Source organism: Schistocerca gregaria, chromosome 2, assembly GCF_023897955.1.
Source record: "Schistocerca gregaria isolate iqSchGreg1 chromosome 2, iqSchGreg1.2, whole genome shotgun sequence".
Lineage (NCBI taxonomy): Eukaryota > Metazoa > Arthropoda > Insecta > Orthoptera > Acrididae > Schistocerca > Schistocerca gregaria.
In genome coordinates, this window is record NC_064921.1 from 883083550 (window position 1) to 883103239 (window position 19690).

Here is a 19690-nt window from a genome sequence, read left to right on the forward strand (position 1 = left end):
TCATGAAACACAAAAACAAGCTATGTAACAAACAGAAGAAAACAAATGTTTTACTACTGTAACTGAGAATTAAGAGTTACTTCTTTTTCAATTCAGTAATCTGATGATAAATTTCACACAAGCTTCAAATGTTCTGCTTTGATGGATCAAGATAATGGTTCATCTCTTCCTTGTATTTACAAAACCTCTCTGTGAAAGCTCCAGAACAATTACCAGAAGTTAGATTCTGCCACTATGTTAAAATGGAGACAAGAACATTATAATTACACACTGATGCACAGCATAGCATAATATGTAAGTTCAGTTTCATGAATTTCCTTCTGCAACTATAAATAATACTAAGCTATAAAAAGAAATTTCTGAAGTAAATAGCTTCCTGTCTGCAGCAAGAAACTCATCTTCTGAGGTGGCACGCATCAGTATTGTTATGAGCATACTGTATAGACATTACCAGGAGCAGAATTTTTGTACTTACTTTAATAGCCTCTAATTGCCACTATTAATAAATGAATTCCATGACAGTTTCTCTCATGAAAGGAAAAGGTAGTACGTTAAGTAACACAGTGATGAGCGAAGACATGAAAATTCCATCAAAATTAATTTGCTTGATGACTTATGTACAGCGGGCAAAATGTAATTTTACATTACTTGGAAAAAATAAAAAGAATAATGTACAGTAGGTAATAACTTAACTTTAATGTTTTATATAATCACGTACTTAATAGATAGTTATCTGCTCACATAAAACATGACAGTTTTTTCAAACATTCAAAGCTTTTTTTGTTTCCAAATTCAAAGCTTAACAATAGTAGTGGTTTCTCCAGAAGTACTACTCATTTTATGTAAAAAAAGAAGTAAAGTAGTATTATCCTAATGGTTGGTTTAAACACCACTGTGATTTTCTACGCACTCTCCTAGTTGAGGTGTATTGTTCTTGCTTTCCTCTGACCTATGTATTAGCTCACTTAATCAGCTATGTGTGGATTTACAGTTCAACAAAGAATTTGAGTTATGGTTCAATAGCACTATTTTTACATGCACAAAATATTGCGAGGGGTGAAACACACATTAGGAGGCTGAAAACACTCTTAGCCTGTGCTTAATTTCACATTGTGCACCTCTGGATTACTTGGATGCACACTTAACCAACCGAGTAACGAAGCTGTGCAATATTGTGTTAATAAATCCAACCCACTTGAATCTTAATAACCACTTGTACAGTAAGTAACTTAAATCCATTTCGGAGCCTTAACAGGAACGTAGTGATTCACAAGAAGACTAACTGCACACATAATACAGGAAATAATCATAATCATTTGAAAAAATTGCTCACAAATTGCTTTTACAAATATTTAAAAGTTGATATTCAAAATTAATGTTTTGAAACGGAATTTCCTTCATGGGTTCCAAAGGGGTAAAGGGGAAAAGGAAAATGCAAACCAAGAAGCAATCAGTCATTTACCAGCAATTTGTGGGCAAATATATCTGTTGAGAGGCCAGACAAATGTGTGGCTCCTGAAGAGGGGCAGCAGCCTTTTCAGTAGTTGCAGGAGCAACAGTCTGGATGATTGACTGATCTGGCCTTGCAACACTAACCAAAACGGCCTTGCTGTGCTGATACTGCGAACGGCTGAAAGCAAGGGGAAACTAAAGCCGTAATTTTCCCCGAGGGCATGCAGCTTTACTGCACGGTTAAATTGTGATGGCGTCCTCTTCGGCAAAATAGTCCCCCATTCGGACCTCCGGGTGGGGACTACTCAGAAGGACATCGTTATCAGGAGAAGGAAAACTGGTGTTCTACAGATTGGAGCATGGAATGTCAGATCGCTTAATCAGGCAGGTAGGTTAGAAAATTTAGAAAGGGAAATGGATAGGTTAAAGTTAGATATATTGGGAATTAGTGAAGTTCGGTGGCTGGAGGAACAAGACTTCTGGTCAGGTGAATACAGGGTTATAAATACAAAATCAAATAACAGTAATGCAGGGGTAGGTTTAATAATGAATAAAAAAAAATAGGAGTGCGGGTAAGATACTACAAACAGCATAGTGAATGCATTATTGTGTCCAAGACAGACACGAAGCCCACACCTACCACAGTAGTAAAAGTTTATATGCCAACTAGCTCTGCAGATGACGAAGAGATTGATGAAATGTATGATGAGATAAAAGAAATTAATCAGATAGTGAAGGAAGATGAAAATTTCATAGTCATGGGTGAATGCAATTCAATAGTAGGAAAAGGAAGAGAAGGAAACATAGTAGGTGTATATGGAATGGGGGTAAGAAATGAAAGGGAAGCCACCTCGTAGAATTTTGCACAGAGCATAACTTAATCATAGCTAACACTTGGTTTAAGAACCACGAATGAAAGCTGTATACACGGAAGAAGCCTGGAGACACTGGAAGGTTTCAGATAGTTTATATAATGGTAAGGTGGAGATTTAGGAATCAGGTTTTAAATTGTAGGACATTTCCAGGGGCAGATGTGGACTCTGACCACAATCTATTGGTTATGACCTGTCGATTAAAACTGAAGAAACTGCAAAAAGGTGGGAATTTAAGGAGATGGTACCTGGATAAACTGGCAGAACCCAAGGTTTTAGAGTGTTTCAGGGAGAGCATTAAGGAACGATTGACAGGAATGGGGGAAAAAGATACAGTAGAAGAAGAATGGGTAGCATTGAGGGATGAAATCGTGAAAGCAGCAGAGGATAAAGCAGGTAAAAAGACGAGGGCTAGTAGAAATTTTTGGGTAGCAGAAGATATATTGAATTTAATTGATGAAAGGAGAAAATATAAAAATGTAGTAAGTAAGCAGGCAAAAAGGAATACAAACGTCTCAAAAATGAGACTGACAGGAAGTGCAAAGTGGCTAAGCAGGACTAGAGGACAAATGTGAGGATATAGAGGCATATATCATTAGGGGTAAGATAGATACTGCCTACAGGAAAATTAAAGAGAAAAGAGAACCTCTTGTATGAATATCAAGAGCTCAGATGGAAACCCAGTTCTAAGCTAAGAAGGGAAAGCAGAAAGGTGGAAAGTGTATATAGAGGGTCAATACAAGGGCAATGTACTTGAGGATAATATTATGGAAATGGAAGATGATGTAGATGAAGATGAAATTGGAGATATGAAACTGCGTGAAGAGTTTGACAGAGAACTGACAGACCTAAGTCAAAAATAGGAGTAGACAACATTCCATTAGAACTACTGACAGCCCTGACAAAACTCTACCATCTTATGAGCAAGATGTATGAGACGGGCTAAATACCGTCAGACTTCAAGAAGAATATAATAATTACAATCCCAAAGAAAGCAGGTATTGACAGATGTGAAAATTACTGAACTCTCAGTTTAATAAGTCACAGCTGCAAAATACTAACGTGAATTCTTTACAGACAAATGAAAAATCTGGTAGAAGGCGACCTCGGGGAAGATGAGTTTGGATTCCGTAGAAATGTTGGAACATGTGAGGCAACATTGACCCTACGACTTATCTTAGATGATAGGTTAAGGAAAGGAAAACTGGAATGGTCTGGAATCCTCTCTTTCAAATTTTGAAGGTGGCAGGGGTAAAATACAGGGAGCAAAAGGCTATTTACATTTTGTACATTTATGAGTCGAGGAGCATGAAAGGGAAGCAGTGGTTGGGAAGGGAGTGAGACAGGCTTGTAGCCTATTCCCGACATTATTCAATTTGTATACTGATCAAGCAGTAAAGAAAACAAAAGAAAAATTTGGAGTAGGAATTAAAATCCAGGGAGAAGAAATAAAAACTTTGACGTTCGCCAATGACATTGAAATTCTGCCAGAGACAGCAAAGGACCTGGAAGAGCACTTGAAGAGAATGGACAGGGTCTTGAAAGGATATAAGATGAACATCAACAAAAGCAAAATGAGGATAATGGATTGTAGTCAAATTAAGTCGGGTGAGGCTGAGGGAATTAGATTAGGAAATGAGACACTAAAAATAATCGATGAGTTTTGCTATTTGAGGAGAAAAATAACTGATGATGGTTGAAGTAGAGAGGATGTAAAATGCAGACTGGCAATGGTAAGAAAAGCATTTCTGAAGAAGAGAAATCTGTTAACATTGAGGATAGATTTAAGTGTCAGAAAGTCGTTTCTGAAAGTATTTGTATGGAGTGTAGCCCTGTTTGGAAGTGAAACATGGATGATAAATAGTATGGACATGAAGAGAATAGAAGCTTTCAAAATGTGGTGCTAGAGAAGAATACTGAAGATTAGATGGGTATATCACACAATTAATGAGGTGGTATTGAATAGAATTGGGGAGAAGAGAAATTTGTGGCACAGCTTGACTAGAAGAAGGGATTGGTTGGTAGGACATGTTCTGAGGCATCAAGGGATCACTAATTTAGTATTGGAGGGCAGTGTGGAGGGTAAAAATTGCAGAGGGAGATCAAGAGATAAATACACTAAGTAGATTCGGAAGGACATAGGTTGCAGTAGGTACTGGGAGACGAAGAGGCTTGCACAGGATAGAGTAGCATCAAGAGCTGCATCAAACCAGTCTCTGGACTTGGGACCACCACAACAACAACATGTTTTTGTTGAATTGTCCATGTGTAAAAATGCAGAAATGGCTGCTGAAATATGTTAATTATTATAACCCTTTTTTTAAAAGTAATTTGACTTGTTTCCAGTATAGAAATCTTTGATTTGTAAATGTACGTCATGAGACGAATAAACTACATTCTATACTGATTTTTGGTCAAACAGTGCTGTTTGTCAAAACTATTTTTCTCTTCAAATGTGAAATTATAATGGAAAAACCAAGTCTACCTATTCCTGAACAGTGTCAGGAGAAATAACAGTAGGAACACTTGTGATAGTTTTTGTCCTCTTGTGAATATAACGGGTACATAATTTTTTAGAAAATTTTAGCTGTATCAGTTTTAGAACACCTTATTCTATAACAGAGATAGCTGTACTGTGAGTGCAACAACATAGGAGGTGTGCCGAGAGGTCATACAAATATGATTTCTGAAAAGGGGCAGCAGTCTCTTCAGTAGTCTGGTTCATTGACTGATCTAGACTTCTAACATCAGTCAATATGGCCTTACTAAGCTGTCACTGCTTGCGGCTGAAAGCAAGGGTAAACTAAATCCATCATATTTCCAGAGAACATATGGATTAATGATTATGGCATCCTCTTGGATAAATATTCTGGCAGTAAAACAGTCCGCGATTTGGATCTCTGGGGATTGACCCAGGAGGATGTCATAATAAAAAACAAAACAGGAAAGCACACATATAAAAGGTATTACAATTTGCAAGCTTTCGGAGTCAGCGGCTCCTTCCTCTGCCAGAAGGGTTGAAGGGGAAGGAAGAGACATGAAGGAAATTGACTGGTGAAGTTTACTAAAGGGAGTAGCATTCAAAAAAGTTACCCAGAACACTGGGTCAGGACGAGAAGGAAGGAATAAGTCTCCACTGACCTCGAGTTCTTGATGACTGTTCCAAACTCTACCCCTTTCTCCCGGACCTCATCAGTCCTTCTCTTCACCCGTCTTCCTGCTCCTTCAACGTTTCTACCAGAAGAAGGAGCCACTGCCTCTGAAAGCTTGCAAACTGTAATAGCTTTTATACAGGTGGCACAACAGTCACTGCAGAGTGGTTAAACAAATTAGAAGTAACAGTGAGACATTGTTAAGTTGGTATTACCTAATGGTGATAATTACACCTTGTCAAGTTGGTATACAATGCAATGACAAACAAATCAAACTAGTGGGTTGTTGAAAGTGTGAGCTGTGAAACATGTTTATGGCTGTAGTTTTTCGAACTGTCGCGATGTTAATGAAAGAAGAAAGGATATTTGCATTGAAAACATTTTATGAAAGTGGTAATACAGCAGTTTTTAATGAATGGAAAAGACATGAGATAGATTTGAAGACTATGGATTTGTTTAGGACGCACAAAGATCTGGCCACCCCACAACAGTCACAACTGAGGAAAGTGAATTGTGAGTATATTTAGCTGTGACCCAAAGTACACAAAAATCAACCATATGATTAACAACTGAGCTGGATTTACCACAAACGTCATTTCAAAGTGCAGGAGGTCAGGTCCATATGTAGAAGGATAAGAGTGGAGAAACTTCAGGATAAGGAAATCAGGCACCAGTAAATAACAGTGATCTCAGAAAGGTACCAGATAGTTGAAGGTAGTCAATTACACTCATTGGAAAATGAATGGACAAGGTACAGGGACACAGTACTAGAAGTGGCTAAAGAATGTCTTGGAACAGTAGTGGATGAAGCAAAGAGCTTGGTGGAATGACACAGTCAAGGCAGTCTGTAAAAGGAAAAAGAAGGTGTATCAAAAATTGCTACATACTAGAACTCAGCTAGACAGAGAAATTTATGTTGAAGAAAGAAACAAAGCCAAACAGATAATTGCAGCATCCAAGAAGAAATCTTGGGAAGACTTTGGAAACAGGTTGGAGACTTTGGGTCAAGCTGCTGGAAAGCTATTCTGGAGTGTTATTAGCAGGGTAAGAAAGAAATGATATGTATTTTGGACAGGTCAGGAAAACTGCTGGTGAATCCTGTTGATGCCTTGGGCAGATGGAAGGAACACTTTGAAGAGTCGCTGAATGTAGGTGAAAATACGATCAGTAATGTCTCAGATTTCGATGTATGATGGGATAGGAATGATGATGGGATTAGGATCACATTTGAGGAAGTGGAGAAAATGGTCAATAGATTGCAGTGCAATAAAGCAGCTGGGGTGGATGAAATTAAGTCGGAACTCATAAAATACAGTGGAATGTCAGGCCTTAAATGGCTACACAGGATAATTGAAATGGCGTAGGAGTCGGGACAGGTTCCATCAGCTGGACGAAAGCAGTAATCACACCAATCTTTAAACATGGAAACAGAAAAGATTGTAACAACTACAGAGGTATCTCTTTAATCAGAGTTGTGGGTAAAATCTTCTAAGGTATTGTTGAAAGGAAAGTTCGAGTATTAGTTGAGGACAAATTGGATGAAAATCAGTGTGGGTTTAGAGGTTGTCAGGACCAGATCTTTAGCTTATGGCAAATAATGGAGAAGTGTTATGAGTGTAACAGGGAATGTATCTATGCTTTATAGATCTAGAAAAGGCATATGACCGGGTTCCTAGGAGGAAGTTATCATCTGTTCTACGAGATTATGGAATAGCACGCAAACTTTTGTAAGCAATTAAAGTCTTTACATAGATAGTCAGGCAGCAGTTAGAGTTGATGGTAAATTGAGTTCATGGTTCAGAGTAGTTTCAGGGGTAAGACAAGGGTGCAACCTTTCTTCACTTTTGTTCATATTATTTATGGATCATATGTTGAAAACAATAGACTGGCAGGGTGAGATTAAGATATGTGAACACGAAATAAGCAGTCTCGCATATGCGAATGACTTACTTGTGATGGCAGATTCGATTGAAAGTTTGCAAAGTAATATTTCGGAGTTAGATCAGAAATGTAAGGACTATGGCGAGAAGATTAACATCTCCAAAACGAAAGTAATGTCAGTGGGAAAGAAATATAAACGGATTGAGTGCCAAGTAGGAGGAACAAAGTTAGAACAGGTGGATGGTTTCAAGTACTTAGGATGCATATTCTCACAGGATGGCAACATAGTGAAAGAACTGGAAGCGAGGTGTAGCAAAGCTAATGCAGTGAGCACTCAGCTATGATCTACTCTCTTCTGCAAGAAGGAAGTCAGTACCAAGACTAAGTTATCTGTGCACCATTCAATATTTCGACCAACTTTCTTGTATGGGAGCAAAAGCTGGGTGGATTCACGTTACCTTATCAATAAGGCTGAGGTTACGGATATGAAAGTAGCTAGGAGGATTGCAGGTACTAGTAGATGGGAACAATGGCAGAAAGGTGTCCACAATCAGGAAATCAAAGAAAAACTGGGAATGAACTCTATAGATGTAGCAGTCAGGGCGAACAGGCTTAGATGGTGGGGTCATGTTACACACACGGGAGAAGCAAGGTTACCCAAGAGACTCATGGGTTCAGCAGTAGAGGGTAGGAGGAGTCAGGGTAGACCAAGGAGAAGGTACCTGGATTCGGTTAAGAATGATTTTGAAGTAATAGGCTTAACATCAGAAGAGGCACCAATGTTAGCACTGAATAGGGGATTATGGAGGAATTTTATAAGGGGGACTATGCTCCAGACTGAACGCTGAAAGGCATTATCAGTCTTAAATGATGATGTCAGTTCAAAGAATGTTACACAAACAGAAGTTTAAAGTTTCTATTCCACGTTTACGATATGGGTACTTGACAATGACCCAAATTGACATCTTCAGTTTTGTGAATTGATGCTTGACGAACAGAAACACACTCCTAACCTATTCAATAAAATTGTGTGGTCTGACGAGGCCGATTAGAAGTTAAGTATACAAGTTAACAGACATAATTGCACTTACCAGTATACTGAGAAACAAAATCTTTTGCTAGAACAACCCACTAAATCAACTTGGTGTGGGTGTTTTGGGGATAATATCATCATTTGGCAGACTTGGACTATATTATACCTTACAATGGGACACCCTCCTCTAGCATTACCTTTGTTTAAGAGACGTAGTCGATACAAGGGATATTTCCGAATCTTGTATAGGTGAACATTATCTCGGCTGTTTAACTAAAAGAATTACATATGATTTTGTATATGATGTATTATATTTCGGATTGAAATGTATAAAAAGAAATTACTTTATTACAATTGGTAGTTATTAACTCATTATGTACAGTTAAAATGACCCTTCTTTTAGAAATATTTGAAATTACAAAATATCTGGCACATTTAAAATTCCTATTATTAATTACACAATCTGACAATAATTATTAAATTTATTTCTGGATTCGTTTACAAAATAATGATATAACTTGGTGAAGATTCTTCTTTTATCAAGAAAGTTTATAAACTCTTTGGTTTTGTAAATTCTTTCGAATATTGCTAATACTGCAGAATGTAGTAGTAGTGGGCATGCCTTTGATGGAATCAGACATGCTTTTATGTTTGGCAATAAAAATGTAAATTTCTGTTTTAAAGTGGAGACTTTAAACAAAGTGTGACATAGAAAAATGAGATAAAGTAAAAAAAAAAGTAACAGAAACAGAAATTTCGCAGCAGACTTACTTAACAGTTATCAAGTCATTTAGAACCCACAAAGTCAAAAATTTCAGCCTCAAGAATTTACCCGTAGACATGACGAACTGCAGCCAACAATGAGAAAATGAAGGTAAGTAAAAAATTTATTTGTAAATCTTACTCCTCTCGAAGCTTATGAAAGTTATTTGTGAATACAGATATGGTAAGTGATTTTATTTATTTAATCGTGTCAGAAACACACTATAGCTTACAAGTTATACAAAATGTTCCAAAACATGGTACTATAAGCATTGCAATTAAATGCAGCGTGACCAGTATGCAGCAACTTCGCCTACTTCCTTGGTGGCATCGATGACATTCTGTGGCGTGCATGATGTTGGGCACAGGCTGCAGACAAGAAGATGACTCATTGTCTGTTCTTCACCACATTCACATGCTGTGGAGTCACATGCAAATCCCCACTTTTCAAGTTGGTATTTGTTTTCCAACGCCGGAACACAGCCTGTTGATGGTCTTCCATACTGACCAGCTTTCTTTGTGACCTGATGGGAGGCTTTTGGTCGAGATCATTAACCCTGCAAGGTGGCTGGGTCTGGAATGCTATGAGTTGACTCTGAAGTTCGAAGGTGGTTCAGTGAGACTTTCAGTTGAATGGAGAAAGCTTTTTCCTTGACTTGAGCCTTGGTACTGCTGGCTGGTACCTGTGTAGTGTGTGGGTCTTCAGATTCAATGCTTTAGACTTTTCCAGCTGGATGCACATTCACAGTGGATATCTGGTGGTGGGATGCCCGCTAGACAATAAACTTTATCTCATACATCTCATAATGAGTCTGCAGGTTTCATTCAAGGCGATATCCACTTGTTTAGCATGACTAGATTTGCACCAGACAGGGCAAGCATATTCTGCAGCCGAATAACAAAGAGCTACAGCAGAAGTTCTTAAGATACCTAGTCTAGAAGAACTATGTCTGTATATTTATACGACTATATAATTGTGTTTTGTTTGTCATGACTGTAGTATGTAAGATCATGTAATTTCTGAAGTTCTATCTTATCCATTAACAGAGTTTAAATCTATTTGCAGATTCATAAGACTATATAATTGAGTTTTGTTTGCCTGAAATTTAGTATGTAAGATGATGTGATTCCTAAAGTTCTCTGTTATTTATTGACTGAGTTGAAATCTATGATACAATTATGTTCTTGAATAGATTTGTGGTTTACAATTTCATACATATGTGCCATGAGACTACATGAGTAGATCCTTTTGCAGTTTCGACTGGGACAATGTTCATAATTTGTGCTGTAAAAATTATGATTAGTATCTTAGTGTATCTGAATGTATCGCTTTGTTAGTTTGTTTATTTCATTGCATTTAACTCTGATTATTAATGTTTCATATGTGAACACTTTTTAATCACACCTGGCATAAATCTCACATAACTGATTTTGGAAAATGAATAGGGAGAGCATATCTTGAGTGATGTAAAGAAGTTATTGAACAGCATATTTACTACATAAAACAATGTTTCAGGATTTGATGTGAATGCTAAACAGGAAGTTAACTATCAGTTGAAGCATGTGACAAGAACTCTAGGGAGAAAACTGACAGATGTTGGCGGATCCACTCCCTGCACTGCTGTATGGCGTTATCCTGATGGACTGTTGAGGGGTCTGTAAACTACATCAGTCTTGTGACTCAGATTTGTAAATTGTTAGCCAAGACCGCTAAATATTTTTTTCAAGTAGGGGGTTGACTTCCCAATACATTATGTAAATTTAAATCAGTATTTTTTTATCAATTGTAAATGAATCCTCTAGGTCTTTATCTATGTAGGTTAGTTGGATGGACAATTAGCAAATAGCGTGGAAGACATTTTCTAGTATAGACAATATAACAAGATGTTTACATGTATGCTTTCATACACTGATTTTAGTCCTTAAGTTACTCGAGTATGTCATCATTATAAGCTATTTATGAATCTGTTTACCTGTATTTATCCTGAGTATTGCAATATTGCATCTGACCGGAACTTCAGTTGTGGACAGACTCAAGCTTTACTCTGTTTTGGGTACCCCTGATCATTTATTTATTTATTGTCTTTTTTTGCATTTAGTCACCAACTGGTGACTTTTACAAATGTAATAGCATTTTTATACAATTTTTGTACAAACAGTAGGAATTTGCAATTCACATTTACAAGAAGCCACTTAATAGTGACACACTTGGCAATATATGGCACAGTACTTCACAACGCAACATACAGTTGTTACATAGTATAGGTATCTGAATTTACAGCATGTTGTTACAAAAATAATATGTATTCCAATCACCTCAGAATAGTACATTTTATAGATAGAAGAGTTAGGCCTACATTTAAGAATAGCTACATTTTTATCAGTATTCATTCAGTGAGTACAAACATTTGATAGTTAAGAATGATTTTAATTCCCTTTTGGATGCTTTACCTCAGTGGCATCTTATAGCACTTGGCAGTTTGTTAAACCATACCTGGCCATTTATCCAGGGACTATGATCTGTTGTCTTTAGTTTAGATCCGTTTCTGAAGAAGCAATCTTTTTGTCTTGTGTTATGGGTATGCACATCAGAGCACTTAGCTTCATTATTTTTATGGTTCACATAGAATGTTATTAATTTGTACAGATTCAAGGAGTATACTGTTAGATATTTATGTTGTACAAAGATTTCCCTACATGAATCTCTGTATCCTAGTCGATGCATGGTCCTGATTGCTCTTTTCTGCAGTGTTAGGATTCTGTTCATGTGCCTATCAGCAGCACATCCCCATACATCTATTCCATAATTAATATATGCAAATATAGTCCCATAATAAGCAGTTTTTAATGTTTGTTCAGAGACTAATTTTGATAGTTTGCTAATTAAGTGCGATGAACTGCTGATTTTATTGCATACAACATTGATATGTTCTACCCATCTAAGATTTTCATCTAGGTATATCCCCAAAAATTTACATTTGCCAGTGTCTACTTTATTGATGCCACTTATATTATCAATACAGGTTTGGTATGAATTACCAGTTTTAAATGGTAAGAGCTGTGATTTCCTAACATTGACTTTTAGACCTTGATCATGGAAGTAAGTAGTTATTTGACTTAAACCATCAGTTGCAGCCAATGTCAAGTCATTAGTTTGTTTGCAAAAGAACAAAAGTGGGGTATCATCTGCATAACTTACTAGTTGGGAGTACACAGGTGCCTCTAAATCATTAATGTAGACCACGAAAAGGAAGGGCCCAATACGGAGCCCTGAGGTACACCTTGTTTTACTGTTTCATAGCTGGATTGGAAATGTTTGATCTGACCATTAATTTCATAACTCAGCTTTGTACACTGCTTACGATTGGTTACATAACTGATCAGTAGTTGTATGGATGTGGCATTTATATTGTAAGTTTCCAGTTTGCTTAGTAGTAGCTCATGGTTCACTGAGTCAAATGCTTTAGTAAGGTCTAGAAATATCCCTGCTGTCTGCATTCCCTCATCCAGGGTCTGCATTCCCTCATCCAGGGCATCATCACACCTTGTGGAGAAATTCGGTAATTGCCGTAATGGTACTGTGATGCTTTCTGAAGCCATGCTGTGTTTCTGCTAGTAAATTATTCTTTGTGAAATAATCAATAAGTTGTGTCTACTAACCAATTTCAAATATTTTACTGAAAATTGGTATTAGTTATATGGGCCTGAAGTTTGAAAGCTCTTCTTTCGATCTTTTTTATGCACAGTTTAACTGTACTTTTCTTCAATATATTTGGAATTGTGTGTTCCCTGATACTACTGTTGATCGTATGGGTAATTATTCCAACTCCGTATTTTTTAATTATAATACTACTCAGTCCATCCTAGCCAGATGAGGTCTTATTCTTTAAGTTATTTATTATTTTTCCTATTTCCTCCACATTGACTTCCTTAAATTCAAAAGCAGTTTCCAGCCAAGGGTGAGGCTTTACCATCCGAATCAGACCAGTGTTATTAACTTGATTCACAGCTGAAGATATAAAATATTCATTAAATATATGGCAGATTTTATCTGGATCATCAATATGGTTTCCTTCATGTTGGATTCTGTCAATCTGAGCATCTAACTAAGGGGTGGCTTTGCAATATCTATTTATTATATTGCATGAAGTCTTCCCTATATTTGATGACTGAACTATTTCCTTATCTAGGATCTGTTTTCTTAAATTTGAGAGCTGTTCCTGAAATTGTTTTTTAGCTTGATTGTACTTATCCTGAAATATCTGCAATTTAGTTGACTTATGAAGCACACTTACATCCTCGATATTTTACCTGAGTTTAATCACGCAAGCTGCAAGAGTCAGTCTGGTGTTTTTTACATTTTGGTTGTGAGTTACTACTTTCTTAATTCCTTTCACTGTGCAAAAATTAAGATATTGTAAAATAATATCATAAAATTTGGCCCATTTGATTCGGACCCTTTTTGCTGAAGAACTGGTTGCCATTTCTCAGATTCTAGTTTACAAAAGCATTAATTTTTTTTTCTCTTTAAGCACTCTTTTATATTCTACGACCTGAATCCTTTCTTGGATGCTTGTGTGTTCATAGTCTACAAATTGACATTTATGGTCTGAGTAGTGGAGTCCACATTCCAGCATCTAATACTACCTTTTACCTCTTTACTTAGTATTATGTAGTCTATTCTACTACAAGTAGACTGAGTTACTCTTGTATATGAATTTACTGTATTCATAAGATTACAGGAGTTAAGGGTATCTATTAGCCTGCTGTCATGGTTATTGCAAGATGTTGCCTCTATGTTCAAGTCACCAAGTATTGTTACCTCATCTGGGTCACAGGGCCCCACTATTCTACTAAAAATATCTATGAAATGCCCTACCTCTGAATTAGGTGGACGATAAATCCCAATAATTTTCTGTTTCATCGTGCCCTTTCCGTAATCTTTGATATGGAGTTCAACGCCTGTAACTCCAATCAAGCCTTCATTATTATAAAGATCTAGCTGGTTTAATTTATTTACTTTGAGCTGCTCTCTAACAAATACTGCTACACCTCCAGAGAGAGAGAGAGAGAGAGAGAGAGAGAGAGAGAGAGAGAGAGAGAGAATGTGTGTGTGTGTGTGTGTGTGTGTGTGTGTGTGTGTGTGTGTTCAAGGTGAGTGCACAACCATTGATTGAGGTTGGATGCTTCTTGCAATTATTCTTTGCATATGATTCAACTTATTGATATGATTATGAGCTTTAATCATATTTTTGTGTCGAAATATTTTTTGCTGGTTTTTACCCGGTGTGGTTTGGATCCCTGGGTCGGTCCCCACATTGTTAGCTTAGGCAGTGATACCACACTATGGCACAGATTATGTAACAGCGTTCCAAAAAAACTTCAAAGATATATTAATGAAGACGGAAACCAGTTTGAACATAATAAATAAATGTAAGTATTGTTTGTGTTTGTAATGAAACATAAATTCAGTCTTCTGTTTAAATCAGTGCCCAAGTCCAGTGACTTTTGCGCCATCCTACATGTGTGCTCTCCTGCCACCTCTTGGTGATTAATTTTTTATCAATCCAATTACATTATATTTTCAAAAATTGGTTATTTTCATTGACATAAAATTCAAAACAGGTATTCTATGATTTGGAATGTGGAACGTAAAATCCCTTAATCTGGATGGTAGGTTACAACATCTGAAAAGAGAAATGGATATGTCAGAGTTACAAATAGTATGAATTAGTGAAGATGGTTGCAGGAAGAACAGAACTTCTGGTCAATTAAGTACAGGGCTACACAAACACATACACATATCCAGCAGTCATAGGTCCTGCAGACCACACACTGCTTCCACAAACTGCCTCCATTCCCCACCCCTTTTTTTTTTTTTTTTTTTTTTTTTTTTTTTTTTTTTTTTTTTTTTTTTTCCCCATTTGGTTCCCCCATGTGTCTTCAATCTGCAGGACTGACAGGTCCTTTGCCAGGTTGTCCATCCAGCGCTGACCTTCTCATGCTGTGGGGCGTCTGGTGTTTGGTTGAAAACAGCAAAGGTCCTGAGTTTGAGTCTCGGTTCGGCACGCAGTTTTAATCTGGCAGGAAGTTTCATATCAGCGTACACTCTGCTGCACAGTGAAAATCTCATTCTGGTGTTTGGTTTCCCCTCAAGAGGTTTCTTCACCTGACTTTCTTGTAGCATCTGGCTATGTGGACTGCCCACTAGATTCTTTTCAGCTTACACAGTATTTATTGAAATAATCAGCAACCAATACTGTAGTATTCTTCATTGTTGCATCAAGAGGTAGATTTCCTCATTCTTCCTCCTCCTCCATTCTCCTTCATCTAAGATTGGTAACCATATCTTCCTCATTACTCTTCTTGCTCAAACAGTCCACAGTTGTACTTCCAGTCCATAGTGTCCAATGAACACAATATTTTGGCGATCATACATGTTGCCATCGTCAGGTGTGCTGACGAACTGAGCCCCTTGCGTGGCGTTCTCTCCATGGTCCGCACCCACGGCCATGCGTCGGCAGCCGCTGAGACGCTGGTGTCAGCATCTGTGGCGGTGTCGGTACAATTGCCTCGTCTGCCTTGGTTGGCCATTTGTTTTCTTTGCTAAGTGTCTTTTTAATTAGACTCAATGCTGGTTCCCATGCCTTGCTGAGGTTATAGCCGCAATCTCAGTTGGTGAATCCATCCACGGTACGAATTTCGATAGCCTCTCTAATGATGCTACCCCAGTATTTAGATGTCTGTGCCAAGACCCTAGTATGTTGGTAGTACATTTCGTGATTCTTCAGACAAACAGTGCTCTGTGACCACCGACTTGTTGGGTGTACCTAAGTAGAGTGTGCCTCTGATGTTCTCAGCAATGATCTTCAATGGTGGGCACTGTCTGTCCAATATAAGTCTTCCCACACTGACACGGAATCTGGTATGTGCCGACCTTCCACAAACTGAGATGATTATCTTTGACACTTCCCAATAATGCTCATGTTTTATTGTGTGGGCAAAAGACAGTTCCTAATCAGTGTTTTCTCAATATTCATCCTATTTTTCCCAATAGTGCAACAGCATACGATATATAGGCAGTGGCTATCTCTTCTCCGTGACTTCTTCCATCTCCACAGACTGTATTGTAGAGGTGGGGCGGAGAGCATGTCTGATCTGCCATTCCAAGTACCCGTTTTTCCAGAATACAGTTTTGAGGTGTTCCAGCTCAAGGGGCAGACTCTCTGCGTCAGAGATGGTGCGTGCCCTGTACACCAGTGTTTTTAGCACCTCATTCCTCTGCGAAGGGTGGTGGCAGCTATCCACATGCAAATAAAGGTCGTTGTGTGTTTTCTTCCTGTATACCCCGTGGCCCAGGATACTTTTGACCATGATGTCCAGGGCTGGTAATCTTCCTTCTGCTTCGATCTCCATAGTGATTTTGATGTTCGGATGTATGGAGTTCAGGGGTGAAAGGAAGTCTAGGAGATTGTCCCTTCTATGGGGACAGATCACTAATGTGTCATCCACATAACGGAGAAAACAAGTAGGTTTCCATTTGGATGATGCCAAAGTTTCCTTCTCGAAGTACTCCATCTAGAAATTCGCGACTGCAGGTGAGAGTGGGCTCCCCATTGCGACTCCTTCTGTTTGTTCATAGTACACTCTATTAAAGAGAAAATACATGGAGGTCAGAATGTGCCTGAAAAGGTCAGTCCTCTTCTCATCAAATTTCTGTGCAATTGGCTCAACTGGCTCTCGAAGAGGCACCCTGGTGAATAATGAAACGACGTCAAAACTCACCAGGATATCTGAGTCTTTCAGCTAGAAGTTGTCGAGATGTTTTACGAAATCCACAGTATTACGAACGTGATAAGAGCATTTAGCCCCGTTGTTTAATTATTTACCAGGGTGCCCAATCTTCTATGCATAGTTGTCCATTTTTTACTACATTTCTTTCAACTCATTGTTTGATTCACTTACTAGTACTATATCTTCTACATATGTGAGGCAATTGAAACAACCATCCACCTGTACTCCAACCCAGTCCTGTTGCCTACATTTCCTTAATACGTTCTCTAAAATGTTACTGAACAGAACACATGAAGAGCATCCCCTTCTTTAAGACCTATCTCAATCTCGGACCTTTCCGACATAACCTTTCAGAAAAGCACTGCTGGCCTTGGCGCATCCAAACAAGTTTGTACACTTCTCACTAGCTTATCAGGAATTCTGAATTCATGCACTGCATTGTATAGGCTGTTCAATGGATGCTTTTGTATGCACATTGAAAATAAACAAATGGAGTATAGATATCTTTATCATATTTCCAAAGTTTCTCAAATAACTGTCTTAGGGAGAAAATATGATCTATTGTTCATTGGGCTGGTTGAAAGCCACTTGGTTTTCCTGTGTGTTATTCTCTATGAATGGTTGTAATTTTCTGAGGATAATGATAGACAGTACTTTGTACATTACATTAATTAAGTTGATTCTTCTGCAGTTATCACATTCCATTTTGCTTCCCTTCTTGTATATTGGACATATTATGGCCAATTTACATTCTTCTGCCAATGTTTCATTCTTCCATATCAACTAGATCAATTTATATAGCTCTAAGTACAAGCTCTCGCCTCCCTCTTAGATTAATTTTCCATTATTCTATCTTCCATGGGTCCTTGTTATTTGTGAGTTTTTTTGATTGTAATTTTCACATGTTCTTCTCACTTCCCATTCTTCTTCATCTTTCCTTTGCTCCTGGTAGCTGCAGGTAGCATCTCATCTGTGTCTGGTGATTCAAGAGATCTGTGAAGTAATCTCCCCATCTTTCTATAATTCTTTCCGTACCATTTATCAAGTTCCCATTTTTATCTCTAATGAAAAAGCTGGGCTCTGAAATACATGTTTCCGATTTTTTATGTACTTGAACAATTGTCTTGAATTCTTCTTTTGGTTCTCTGCCCAACTTTTCATCTGATGTTGAGAAAAAGTTCCTTTTTCTGCCTATTGTCCCTCATCTTCCTTCTCTTTTCTGTAGCCTCCTGGCATGTCTCTTTCTTATTCTCTTTCTTCTTCCCAATGTGTCCTCCATTGCACTTAGTATCATGGCCTTCATTTCTTTCCACTTTTCCTCCACATTCTCTCTATCTTCCAGGTTTTCTGGTGCCTTTAAACAGTTTTTCATTTCTACAGCATACTGTTCTTTAATTGTACTTTCTCACAGTTTCCCAACATTTCACGAAGGTTCTAGTGTCTCCTTTTTCTTAACCATATAGAGGAACATCATTTTAAGTCTCATTACACACAAGAAGGAAATTGTATGCTGCACAGTCAGCCTGGTGACACTATGGTTATAGTGCTGACCCACCAAGATGTGATGTATCTCGTAGATAGTTCTTCCATCCTGTGGGCACCAGATTACATAGTACTATTGTGTTCAGCTGAGCTTACTCTTAGGTTCTTTGAGATACCTAAATTGATCATCCTCTGACCATTCTCATTGACCTCATCATGCAAACTCTGCCTTCCTATACTTGGTATACAGAATTTCTCTTTTCATGCTTTTCCATTAAAATTGCACTGAACCAACTTCATACTTCTAGTTGGTGCACTCTCAATTGTTTGTTCTAGTTCATTGCAGAACTCTTCCTTTTTCCGTATCTGTACAGGGATAGCAACACGAAATCAAATATATGTGAAGCAATAAGTAACACTGGCAGATACATGTCTGTACTTATTATTTATTTAATTGCAAATAAAGCTTCATTCATCCATTCCACCATCACGAGCCCCTCTATGGCAAATGATAGTCATATGACCTACAGTATTCAACACCATAAAAGAATTGAAAACATCAGTGTCTACAAACCTACTCATGTGTAGTGTGTCTAGTACAGCTAATTAACAAAATATTTTTGCATTTAGGGGAGAAAGCTGAAATTCCGTGAAAAGATCCTGCCTCAACAAAAAACACCGTATTTTTTTTTAATGTTTGTTACCTCACTGGATTATCGTATCTGTGACATTCTCTCCCTTATTTTATAACATTAAAAAACAGATTCCCCTTTGTCGATGTACTTATCAACCCTATATGGTAAGGATCCCATATCACACATCAGTACTCCAGAAAATGATGGACAAGCATGCATAGGCAGTCTCTTTGGTAGATCTGTTGCTCTTCTAAGTGTTCTTTGGTTCACCTTTCCCACAATTTCCAAGTGATCTTTCTAATTTAAGTTGTTCATAATTGTAGTCCTTCGGTATTTAAATGAGCTGACAGCCTTTAGATTTGTGTGACATATCATGTAACTTAAATTTAATGGATTTTATTTATGGATTCTTCTGTCACTTTTTGGTAGAACAATTTGATATTTGTGGTTGAATAACACATAAACTGTGTTTGTTCTCCTCATTTTTGTTTATTTCTTACAGTTTTCCACTTACTGTGTCATCTTCAAGAAACAACTGACTTGCGTCAACCAGAAACACTAGTTCTTGGGTATCGAAACATTATAAACAAAGAAAGATACCCACCGCTTGTACATAATGTTGTGCAC

General features: G+C 37.7%; 1 protein-coding gene across 9 annotated transcripts in view; it reads right to left on the reverse strand.

Annotated features, from left to right (window-relative positions):
• The window catches only part of LOC126335303 (broad-complex core protein isoforms 1/2/3/4/5-like), a 400342-nt gene that overhangs the window by 117985 nt on the left and 262667 nt on the right, over positions 1-19690 (reverse strand). The gene's annotated exons all lie outside the window — the stretch shown is intronic.